Source organism: Marmota monax, unplaced genomic scaffold, assembly GCF_021218885.2.
Source record: "Marmota monax isolate L192 unplaced genomic scaffold, Marmota_monax_Labrador192_F-V1.1 WCK01_AAM20220418_F8-fsc00021, whole genome shotgun sequence".
In the NCBI taxonomy this organism is placed as follows: domain Eukaryota; kingdom Metazoa; phylum Chordata; class Mammalia; order Rodentia; family Sciuridae; genus Marmota; species Marmota monax.
This window is the reverse complement of record NW_026695228.1, coordinates 10,269,028-10,279,821: the sequence shown is the minus strand read 5'-3', so window position 1 is coordinate 10,279,821 and position 10,794 is coordinate 10,269,028. Positions and strand designations below refer to the sequence as shown.

The window sequence follows — 10,794 nt, the reverse complement described above, 5'->3', positions numbered from 1 at the left end:
TTGAAGACTTTTACAAAAGAGTGGCGTGGTCATGTTTGCATTCTAAGACAGGCTCTCTGGCTTCCAGTGTAGAATAGATGGGTGGAGGGCCAGAATCCAAGCAAGGATTTGAATGAGGAGATTATGGCAGTGGTTGGTGATGATGGCTTAGACTAGCAGTAATGGTACTTGAGGTGAAAAGATGCAGAAGGATTTGGAAGCCATTTTGGAGGTAAAATTGGCAGGACTTGGGGATGGTAGATGCAGGGGCTAAGGGAGGGGGAGCTACAAAGATGGTGGCTATAGGATTTCCAGTTAACCCATCACTTCTTTCTATTCTATTTTAGGTTTGCTATCATGACATATATTTTCTGTAAGAATCCAAGAATTTTTTTTCTGATCTTTAAAAAGGTTGCATAAGAAAATTAAATTGGGAAAAAAAGAGAAATGTACCTAATATGTTAAATTGATATGAAATTTTATCTTTTTTCTTTTCTTGAGTACTGGGTATTGAACAGGGACACATCACTGAGCTATATCCCCTGCCCTTTTAAAAATTTTTAAATTTTCATTTTATATCAGAGAATCATAATTATACATAGTATTTGGGTTCATTTTGATAAAATCATACATGTAAAGAATTTGATTGAAATCTCCATTCCCGCCTCCTCCTTTTCTCCCCTCCTTCATCTCCCTATTTTCCCTTCTCTATTCTACTTATGTTCTTTCCTTTATTTGTTTATTTTTGATTGGTACTTTCTACATATACATAAAGGTAAAATTCCCTCTGGTACCTTTATATAGGTTTCTAAAATGATTTGGTTAAATTCATTCCATATTTCTTCCCCTTTCCTTCCTCTCTCCCTCTCATTCTCCTTCTTCTACTCCACTGATCTTCCCTCTGTCTTTATGATATCTGATCCTCTCTTCCACCACCATCTTTCCCTATTCTTCTCCATCTTCCATGTATGAGAGAAAACATTCAGCCCTCGATTTTCTGAGCCTGACTTCTTTCAGTTAGCATGATTTTTTTCATTTCCATCCATTTTCTGGTATATGTCATTGTTTAATTAAATTACACATTAACATGTAATTATTTCATTCTTCTTTATGGCTGAGTAGAACTCCATTGTGTATCTATACCACATTTTCTTCATCCATTTATTGACGGTTGTCTGGGTTGACTCTTTAATTTGGCTATTGTGAATTATGCTGCTATAAACATTGAAATGATTGTATCACTATGATATGCTGATTTTAGACCTTTTAGATAAGAATCAAGGAGTGGGATAGCTAGGTCGTATGGTGGTTTCATTCCTAGCTTTTTGAGGAATCTCCACACTGCTTTCCAGAGTGATTGTACTAATCTTAGTTTTATTTCTTGAGCTTTAGAGGTCTTGTTGAGGAATTTGATGTCTGCACTTATATGATAAGAGTGTTAACCCTATATTTTCTTCTAGCAGTTGCAGAGTTCTGGTCTAATTCTTAAGTCTTTGATCCATTTGATTTGACTTTTGTACGAGGTGAAATATAGGGATCTAATTTCATTATTCTACATATGGATAGCCAGTTTCCCCAGAACCATTTGTTAAAAAGGCTATCTTTTCTCTAACATGTAATTTTGGCTGCTTTGTCAAGTATCAGATGCCCAGCCCTTTTTATTTTGAGATAGAGGCTTGCCAGATTAGCTTTGAACTTGCAGCTCTCCAGTCTGAGCCTCCAAATGGATGGTATTACAGGCATGTGCCACCACACTTGGCTTTGCCATTCATTTTTTATGTGATTTTTCTTTTTTATTCTGTGAGTTTTTTAAGTTCTGAAGTTTCAGGTGACTCAGAAATGAAGCAGTTGCAAGGGTCTAGATAAATATTATATGGATGATGAGAGAATTCTCTGAAGTACAGGACCCTTTAGAGACTGCTGATCTGGCTGGTGGCTTAAAGAGTTGCAAGATAGTTTTTATGACCTGCTCTTTTGTAGCTTCTCTCTATGTAGAATGAAAATCGTGGGAATCCAAAAAAATCATTGAGGATCTTAACTACACCCACACTCAGAAAGCCCCACTTCAAGCTGGCTGGGATGGCTCCTCTGAATGTGCTTCTGAGGCCAGAGGAGAAGCAAGGACCCATGTGGTAAGTAAGCCAGGGGGAGGAGGACAACAGCCTGCTTTCTGGCCAGAGCTCAGAGGTCATGGCCATGAGTGGAAATTACTTTTGTTCACATTTTCTAACCTTTTAGATGATCCAAAAATTATTATTTTTCTTTCAAAGGCATAAAGCCTGATCTTACCCAGGGCTACCTGTCCCTGGTTTCCAACAGGAAAAGTATGTATCTGTGTCTGACTTATTTCACTTAGCATACTTTTTTTCCCATTTCTATCCATTTACTGGTAAATGTCATTGTTTAATTCAATTACACATTAACAGGGCAGACCTCAACTCCCTCATGATACTCTTGCCAGAATCCATAAGGAATGGAGAATGAGGCAGAGCAGCCCCATTTATAAGTTCTTTACCTGTGTCCTTTTTTGGAATGAGGACACTATTTCCCTGTCTTCACTACCCAGAGCAAGCCATCCTGGTGGGCCTCATCAGGCTCATGCTGGCTGAGCAGAAAGCAACTGCCTTGGGAGTCTTCTTAGCTGTTCCTTGGAATGTCCCTGGGTCATCTTGAATGTTCCATGATGTAGTTCTCATAGGAATTGTTGGAGTCTATTAACAGAACTGCATCAATTTTATGTCTCTGGGACACATTGTTTCCCATCAAGCTGATTTCTTGTGGGCAATTCCCATGAGGCACTGACATCTGTCTCCAATGTCCTTAATGTTGGAATTTTTCATTGAGAACTGGAAAGTTTCTAATGAGCTCCCAGAGTTGCACTCTTGGGTTTTTTCTCAGAATTTCCTGTCTGATCCAGATGTTTTCCTCTAGCAATATCCCACATGTAAGGAGAGCCAAATTCCATCTGATGACATTTGCTTGGAATCTAATCAGTGTCCTCCTGCTGAGGGCTGAAGATGTGTCTCTTAGAGCCTCAAATTCCCACTCAAACTTTCATAGCCATGATTGTAGACAGGAGGGAAGGAATGATAAAGACAGGACACCAAGAAGCATGAGGAATGATGGTCCTTCCGAGTACAAGTTCTTGACAATCTGGAAATTATGGATGTGGAATATAGGCTTTAGAATTAGATAAAGCTGGGCCAGAATATCTAGCCATATGATATTAGGTAATTTACTTAGACACTGTGTAAAATGAAATTAATAGTATCTATTTCATATCTAATGTATGGTTTTTCAAGGTCAGAAGTGCCTTATGTAATATCTAATGGTAAACACTCAGTAAACGTTAATTTCTTTCCTCCTTCTATATCTAAGAATATTTCCCTGGGACAGAGTCTTGAAAGAAAATTATTGAGAAAAAGCATGGAAATATTTTACAGAATCTTAGAGCTAATTACTTTTTAAAACTTGTGCCCCATCAAGCAATGCTTAAGAGAGTCTATATCATCACGTTGGCCAGTACTGAGTACTACAGGCAAAAGAGGTTCTCATCACTATTATTATTTTTTTCATTTTCTATTCCTCTGACAGCAACCACAGTTGAAAATTTTCCTATATTTTTTAAGCACCTGATAGAGTTCTTAGTTCTCTTGCCTTCTGAATTCTGTGGCTTACCCAATACTTTACCTGCCATAAACTCTTACGTGAAAAATTTGTGTTATCCAAAGTCACATTGTATGCATTTGTTTTTAACATTCATATGTTGTAAAAGGATTATTTACCAAGAAAAAGTCTGCTATTGTTGGTCTTGTACATAAAGTTTTCACATAAAATTTTGGTTCAAAAAACATGACACTGCTTCAAAAAACAAAAACAAAACCCCCCAAACTAGTTTAGAGATCTCTATCATATGAAGAGGCTCCTGTCCTACCTCTTTCTCCTGACCTCCCCCGGAGTCTCCCCTTTGACAGCTGTAGGAAGGTCTGTTGCTGCTCACTGGTCCAGGCAGGGCCTCTGGAGCTATAGCTTGCACAGATGCTTTGCCTTTTTTGCCTGATGATTTAAACAGGGCAGTGGGAGGCCTTGTTCCCCAGGTGAGGTCTGCAGAACTTCAGCTGGGCATCACCTAGGGGTTAGAAATGCCAGAATGTTCAGACCCATCTCTAATCCCATGAATCAGAATCCACATGTTAAAGAGTTTGGGAATCACTGGAGTAGGGGCAGAAACAGTCTTTGTAGCCAAAAAATCTCCACCACTGATCTAGCTGAATAATCATGGGTAAGATCTTATCCTCTTGGAGTGTTTGATTTTTTTTTGACATGTAAAATTAGAATGATAACATCTCTCCTTTACAGACTGGTTTTGAGGATGAAATGAGCTAAGACTTGGGAGTATGTCCTGTGAAGTACTCCTCAAATGAGAATCATGACTGAAGCTGGCCTTTCCTTCGGTCATTACCAATTGAACTTTTCTTTTTTTTTTTTTTTTTAGTTCTTGTTGGACATAATAATTTTATTTTATTTATTTATTTTTACGTGGTGCTGAGGATAGAACCTAGCACCTCGCACATGCTAGGTGAGAGCTCTACTGCTGAGCCACACCCCCAGCCCCCACTGGATTTAGTTATTTCGTGAATTAACTGAAAACTTTTCAGCCTCAAATGGAATTTCTTCTTTTCTTTGTGTGTGTGTGTGTATGTGTGTGTTTGTGTGTGTGTGTGGTTTTTTAAAATGCTTTTATTAGTGCATTATAGTTATACATAATACTGGAATTCATTTTGACATAATCATTCAAGCAAATATAATTTGCTCTTGCTCCCATAGTTTTCATTCCAATACTAGTTCTATTTACCTGAATCATTTTTTAAGGTTCTGGGCATTGCATTTAGACATTTATTTGTCAACAGATCCCTTTAAATCAGCAAGCTGATTATAAACTTTAACTCAATTCAATTATTTTTTTCTGCATTTAGGTTGGAAATTCTTCAGTTGCTTGATAAGAAATAGGTTCACAAGTGGAGAGCATGTGGTTTCCTGGGAACAGTTTCCTCAAGGGTATGTTCACAGTGAGAAAGAAACAGGTTAGTAATATCTACAACAGGAAAATGGGAAATATACTCTGGTTAAAAAATGAGCATTACATACTCATAGGCTTAAAGTTGATTTATATATATATATATATATACACACACACACACATACATATATACACACACACACACATACATATATACACACAAATATTTATTTAAAATATATATTATACAAATATTTTTGTATTTTTAAAATTTTGTGTCTGTATGTCTATCTATCTATCTATCTATCTATCCATCTATCTTTATATGAAGTAGGACCCAAAGATGTATTTCCATATCCATGTAAATCTACTATTGAGAGAGAGCAAGTATATATGCAGTTTATAACATTTTCATTCTCTTAGGCAGTTATTGTTTAAAATCTACGTGTCAGATGGCTATTTAGCTTTGGCTTTGTATATGAAGGGTTTAGGTGTTCTCATTACAACTCTTTTTTCTTTTCTTGTTACTGAATCTATCACCATGTAGCTTCTCCAAGAAAGACTACATTCCTTGAGATCTTACATGTTTAAAAATGTTCATTGCCTAATACTTGAATTGCATTTAGATTGAACATGTGTTCTTTCCCCAAAGAGTTTGGAAGTTTTGCTTCACTTTCTCCAGCTTTAAGCATTGCAGTGGTAAAGTCCTAGACCTGTCTGATTTGTCGCCTTTATTATAAGCTAAACAATGTCTGCCCCCCACATTTAACCATTATTTCTTTACATTTGAAGTCTGGTAGTTTTATTAAGATATGGCTCAGTGTGGGTCATTCTGAGCTTTTGAACCCAAATATAAATTTTAAATAGAAAAGTTATTTTCTATTATATCTCTAGGTATTGTTTACTTGCTTCATTTGCTCAGTTTACTTCAGATATGTGATTTTATGATATATATCCTATGCATGACTTTTATTATTAATAGTTTTTCTAATATGCTTTGAACTTATTTTGTTCAGCTTTCTCCAAGTCTATCAGAATTCCACATGCTTAACTATGTTTCCATTGATGTCTGTTCTTATATTTGATTTCTAATATGGCTCTTAGTTTTATAAAACATTTAATTACACTTATTTTCTGAGATCACACATTCTGTTTCCACATTTTCTATTACATCATCATGCCTTCTCTGAGTCTTTGCTTTAAAAATACCATAGATTCGTCAATTTGGTTGATAAGATGAACAAACATCTATTCAAAATTTCCCTGTAATTCATGGTGAACTTCTGATGTGTATTCTTCATCTGCCCTTTCTTCTTTCCTTCCTATATTACCTAGGATAGAAGCTAAATTAGTTCGTTTTTCATTATGGCTCACCTATGAATATAGACTTTATTAGGCAGGTTTCTGTTGCTATGAAAAAAAAAATAACTGGGAGAATTTACTTGAAGGAGGAAAGATTTATTTTTGGATCATTGTTTCAGAGATTTCAGTCCCTGGTCATTTTTCTCCCTTGTTTCTAGGCCTATGGTCAGACTGAACATCATGGTGGGGAGGGTGTGGTGGAGCAGATCTGGTTACCTCATGGCAGTTAGGACAGGGAGGGAGGAAGGAAGAGAGAGAGGAGGAGGAGGAGTGGGGAAGGAGATGAAAGAGAGAGGAAAAGAAGAAGAAGAAGAAGGAGAAGAGAAGGAGGAGGAAGAAGAGGAGAAGAAAGAGGGAGAAAGAAAGGAGAGAGAGAAGGAGGGGGGATATGCTAGGGACATATACTCTTCAGAGGCATGCCCCCAGTGATAAATTTTCTCTAGCTAGGTCCCACCTCCTAAGGTCCCCCCTGCCCTGCAATAGTCCACTAAGCTATAAATTCATGAATGGATTAATCCACCGAGGAGGCCAGAGCTCTCATAATCCAATCACTTCGTAAAGGCCCCACCTCTGAACACTTTTCTATTGGGGGACCAAGCCTTTAACACAAGAGCTTTTGGGGAACATTTCTGATCTAAACTCTGACACCATTCTTTTCTGCCATCCTCCCTGCTGAAGAAGAGCAAGGTGAAAAGATTGGGGAAGTGAACCAAAGCTGCAGGTACCTTAGATTGAGGATGTTGACTTACAACATTTTCTCACAAACTCCCCCAAGCCCTAAGAAAATAATTATGCCAGGACTGAGCAGTGCTCTTGCTTGGCTCATGTAGAAACTCACACACTGTGATTTAGCATTTGCCTTTCATTTTAGCTGGTGAATATCGGTACCCTGCAGAGCTGATTTTTACCTTGTCATACTGACTCCAAACATTCTGTAAAGATGATGATCTAGGCAGTTTCTTGCTCAGCTCCTCTCCTCCCCAAACATTCCATGAAGAGCTGAGCTCAGGGATGCTCCCAGCCCCCTGTTCAAAGCAAGGGTAGAAGGGTTTAGTCCCTGAGGTCATATCATTTTCCATGGTCTCTGCCTTGGGTCTGTAAAGATGCAAGTCCTCTTCCAGTATCCCGCCCCTACTTGGTTCAAATTTCACTGTACTTTGCAGCTGATTTTTCTAGATTGGGGATTTGGGTATTTGTTGTTTCCTAGTATACCCAAAGTCAGAGTGACTTGCTTTCTTTTTATTTGGAGGACAGGGTGGCATAAAAAACCCTTTGTTGTGCAAAATTTAACTGAAAGTAATGTGTGTGTGTACACACACACACACAAACACACTTTTTTTTCTTTTATTCTTCTAAAGAGACCCAGTGTTACACACCAATTCTCTGTGACAAGAGAATAGTAAAGTGACATCCTTCTACTCACAGGGCTGCTATGGACCCTGTGAGTACCGATGAATGCTTCTGGCTTACTTCAGCAATGTGAAACTCTAGTGTGATTCCACAAAGATGCCCCTTCTGGAAATATGAATTAAAAAAGGCACAAGGGAGGTACAGCTCAAGTGCTCATGATAGGCCCAGTTTACTCTACTTATGTATGAGGGATATGGCTCTGCCTCAGGGCTTATGGCTTGGCAAGGGGTGTGTTAGCTGGATGTTGGTTTTCTTTCATTTCTTTAGGAATCCCAAGGAATATCAAGAAGGATAATTAAAAGGAAATTCTCATCTAGACACATCATAGTAAAGCTATGTAATCACCCTAAACTACAGTTAAAAAGATCTTTGGACCAGATAAAAATCTAAAAATTCATATCTCATATATTTATAATAAATTCACTTGAAACATAATGAGATAGAAAGATTGAAAGTCAAGGATAGGAAAAAAAAATATTGACCAAAAGAAAGGTGCAACAATTACATTAATGTCAGCTAAAAACATACTTTCAAAGCACTATTACAGATAAAGGGAATCACTATATGATGATAAAAGGTTTAATTCACTAGGAAGACATAATTGTTTAAAACTTGTATGCGGCGACCACCGACCACCAACAGAACAGGCCCAGCGGCTGGCCAAGGGGCAGAGCCACCAACCGCGCCTGGAAGGCAGGCAGACCTGCGACCCACTGACAGAACAGGCCCAGTGGCCTGCCAGCGTGGAAGACACATCGCCTCGGTTGGGGGAGAGGCAGAGCTGCCGCGCACCTGCAAGGTAGGCAGACCTGCGACCCACTGGAAGAACAGGGCCAGGGGCCCGCGGAAGGGCAGAGCCGCCGCCCGCGTCTGCAAGGTAGGCGGACCTGCTATCGACCGGCAGAACAGGCCCAGCGGCCCACTGGCATGGTAGGCACATTGCCCCAATTGGAGGAGGGGCAGAGCCGCTGCCCGCGCCTGCGAGGGAGACTTTGCAACTATACAAGAGCAATATAAATATATAGGGGGAAAATTCAATAACACAACAGTTTCGCCAAGCAGAAAGAAACACGAGCAGTATGAAAAGACAAGGAAAGAAAGGACCACAAGCAATGCAGGTCAACTCAACGTTAGAAGAGGTAATATCTGCAGCAGATGGAATGTCAGATAAAGAATTCAGGATATACATGCTTCAGATGATCTGGAGTCTCAAGGAAGACATTAGACAGCAAAATCAGACAATGAAAGATCACTTCGACAATGAATTACATAAACAAATCCAAGAAGCAAAAGATCAACTATACAGGGAGATAGAGGTTATAAAAAACAAACAGAAATCCTAGAAATGCAGGAAGCAATAAACCAAATTAAAAACTCAATTGAGAATACTACCAGCAGAGTAGAACACTTAGAAGACAGAACATCAGACAATGAAGACAAAGTATTTCAACTTGAAAAGCACATAGACGCTCAGCAAGACTGTTAAGAAATCATGAGCAGAACATCCAAGAAATATGGGATAACATAAAGAGACCAAACTTAAGAGTCATTGGGATACAGGAAGATATAGAGGTCCAAACCAAAGGAATGAGCAATCTATTCAATGAAATAATACAAGAAAACTTCCCAGACTTGAAGAATGAGACAGAATCCCAAATCCTAGAAGCCTACAGGACGCCGAATGTGCAAAATCATAAGAGATCCACACCTAGACACATTATAATGAAGATGCCCAACATACAGAATAAGGAGAGAATTTTAAAAGCTACAAGAGAAAGGAAGCAGATTACATTTAGGGGTAAACCAATCAGGATAACAGCTGATCTTTCAACACAGACTCTGAAAGCTAGAAGATCCTGGAATAACATATTTCAAACACTGAAAGAAAATGGGTTCCAACCAAGAATTGTGTATCCAGCGAAATTAAGCTTCAGGATGGAAGATGAAATTAAAACCTTCCACGATAAACAAAAGTTTAAAGAATTTGTAGCTAGAAAACCATCTCTTCAAAACATCCTCGGCAAAACATTACAGGAAGAGGAAATGGAAAATAACAATGAAAACCAACAGTGGGAGGTAGGACACTAAAGGGGGGAAAATAATCAAAGAGGAAAACGAACCATGTTTAGTAACATAAATAAACAAATATGGCTGGAAGAACAACCCATATCTCAATAATAACCCTAAATGTTAATGGCTTAAACTCACCAATTAAGAGACACAGGCTAGTAGAATGGATCACAAAACAAGACCCAACAATATGCTGCCTACAGGAGATGCATTTGATAGGAAAAGACATACATAGACTGAAGGTGAAAGGGTGGGAAAAATCATATCACTCATATGGACTTCGGAAACAAGCAGGAGTGTCCATACTCATATCAAATAAAATAGATTTCAAGCCAAAGTTAATCAAAAGGGATAAAGAGGGACACTACATACTGCTCAAGGGAACCATACACCAACAAAACATAACAATCATAAGTATATATGCCCCAAACAATGGTGCAGCTATGTTCATCAAACAAATCTTCTCAAGTTCAAGAGTCTAATAGACCACCATACAATAATCATGGGAGACTTCAACACACCTCTCTCACCAATGGACAGATCTTCCAAACAAAAGTTGAATAAGGAAACTATAGAACTCAACAACACAATTAATAACCTAGACTTAATTGACATATATAGAATATACCACCCAACATCAAGCAGTTACACTTTTTTTCTCAGCAGCACATGGATCCTTCTCAAAAATAGATCATATATTATGTCACAGGGCAACTCTTAGACAATATAAAGGAGTAGAGATAATACCATGCATCTTATCTGATCATAATGGAATGAAACTGAAAATCAACGATAAAAGAAGGAAGGAAAAATCATGCATCATTTGGAGAATGAACAATAGGTTACTGAATGATCAATGGGTTATAGAAGACATCAAGGAGGAAATTAAAAAAATCTTAGAGATAAATGAAAACACAGACACAACATATCGGAATCTATGGGACACATTGAAA

The 10,794-nt window shown here is 38.3% G+C and overlaps 1 protein-coding gene across 1 annotated transcript in view; it reads left to right on the top strand.

Annotated features, from left to right (window-relative positions):
- The first annotated feature begins 4,999 nt into the window (after nucleotides 1-4,999).
- Dclk3 (doublecortin like kinase 3) overlaps nucleotides 5,000-10,794 on the top strand; it is a 63,952-nt gene continuing 58,157 nt past the window's right edge. Inside the window, exon 1 of the mRNA XM_058576595.1 lies at nucleotides 5,000-5,063. The gene's annotated coding sequence lies outside the window, so the exon portion shown is untranslated. The remainder of the gene's footprint in view (nucleotides 5,064-10,794) is intronic.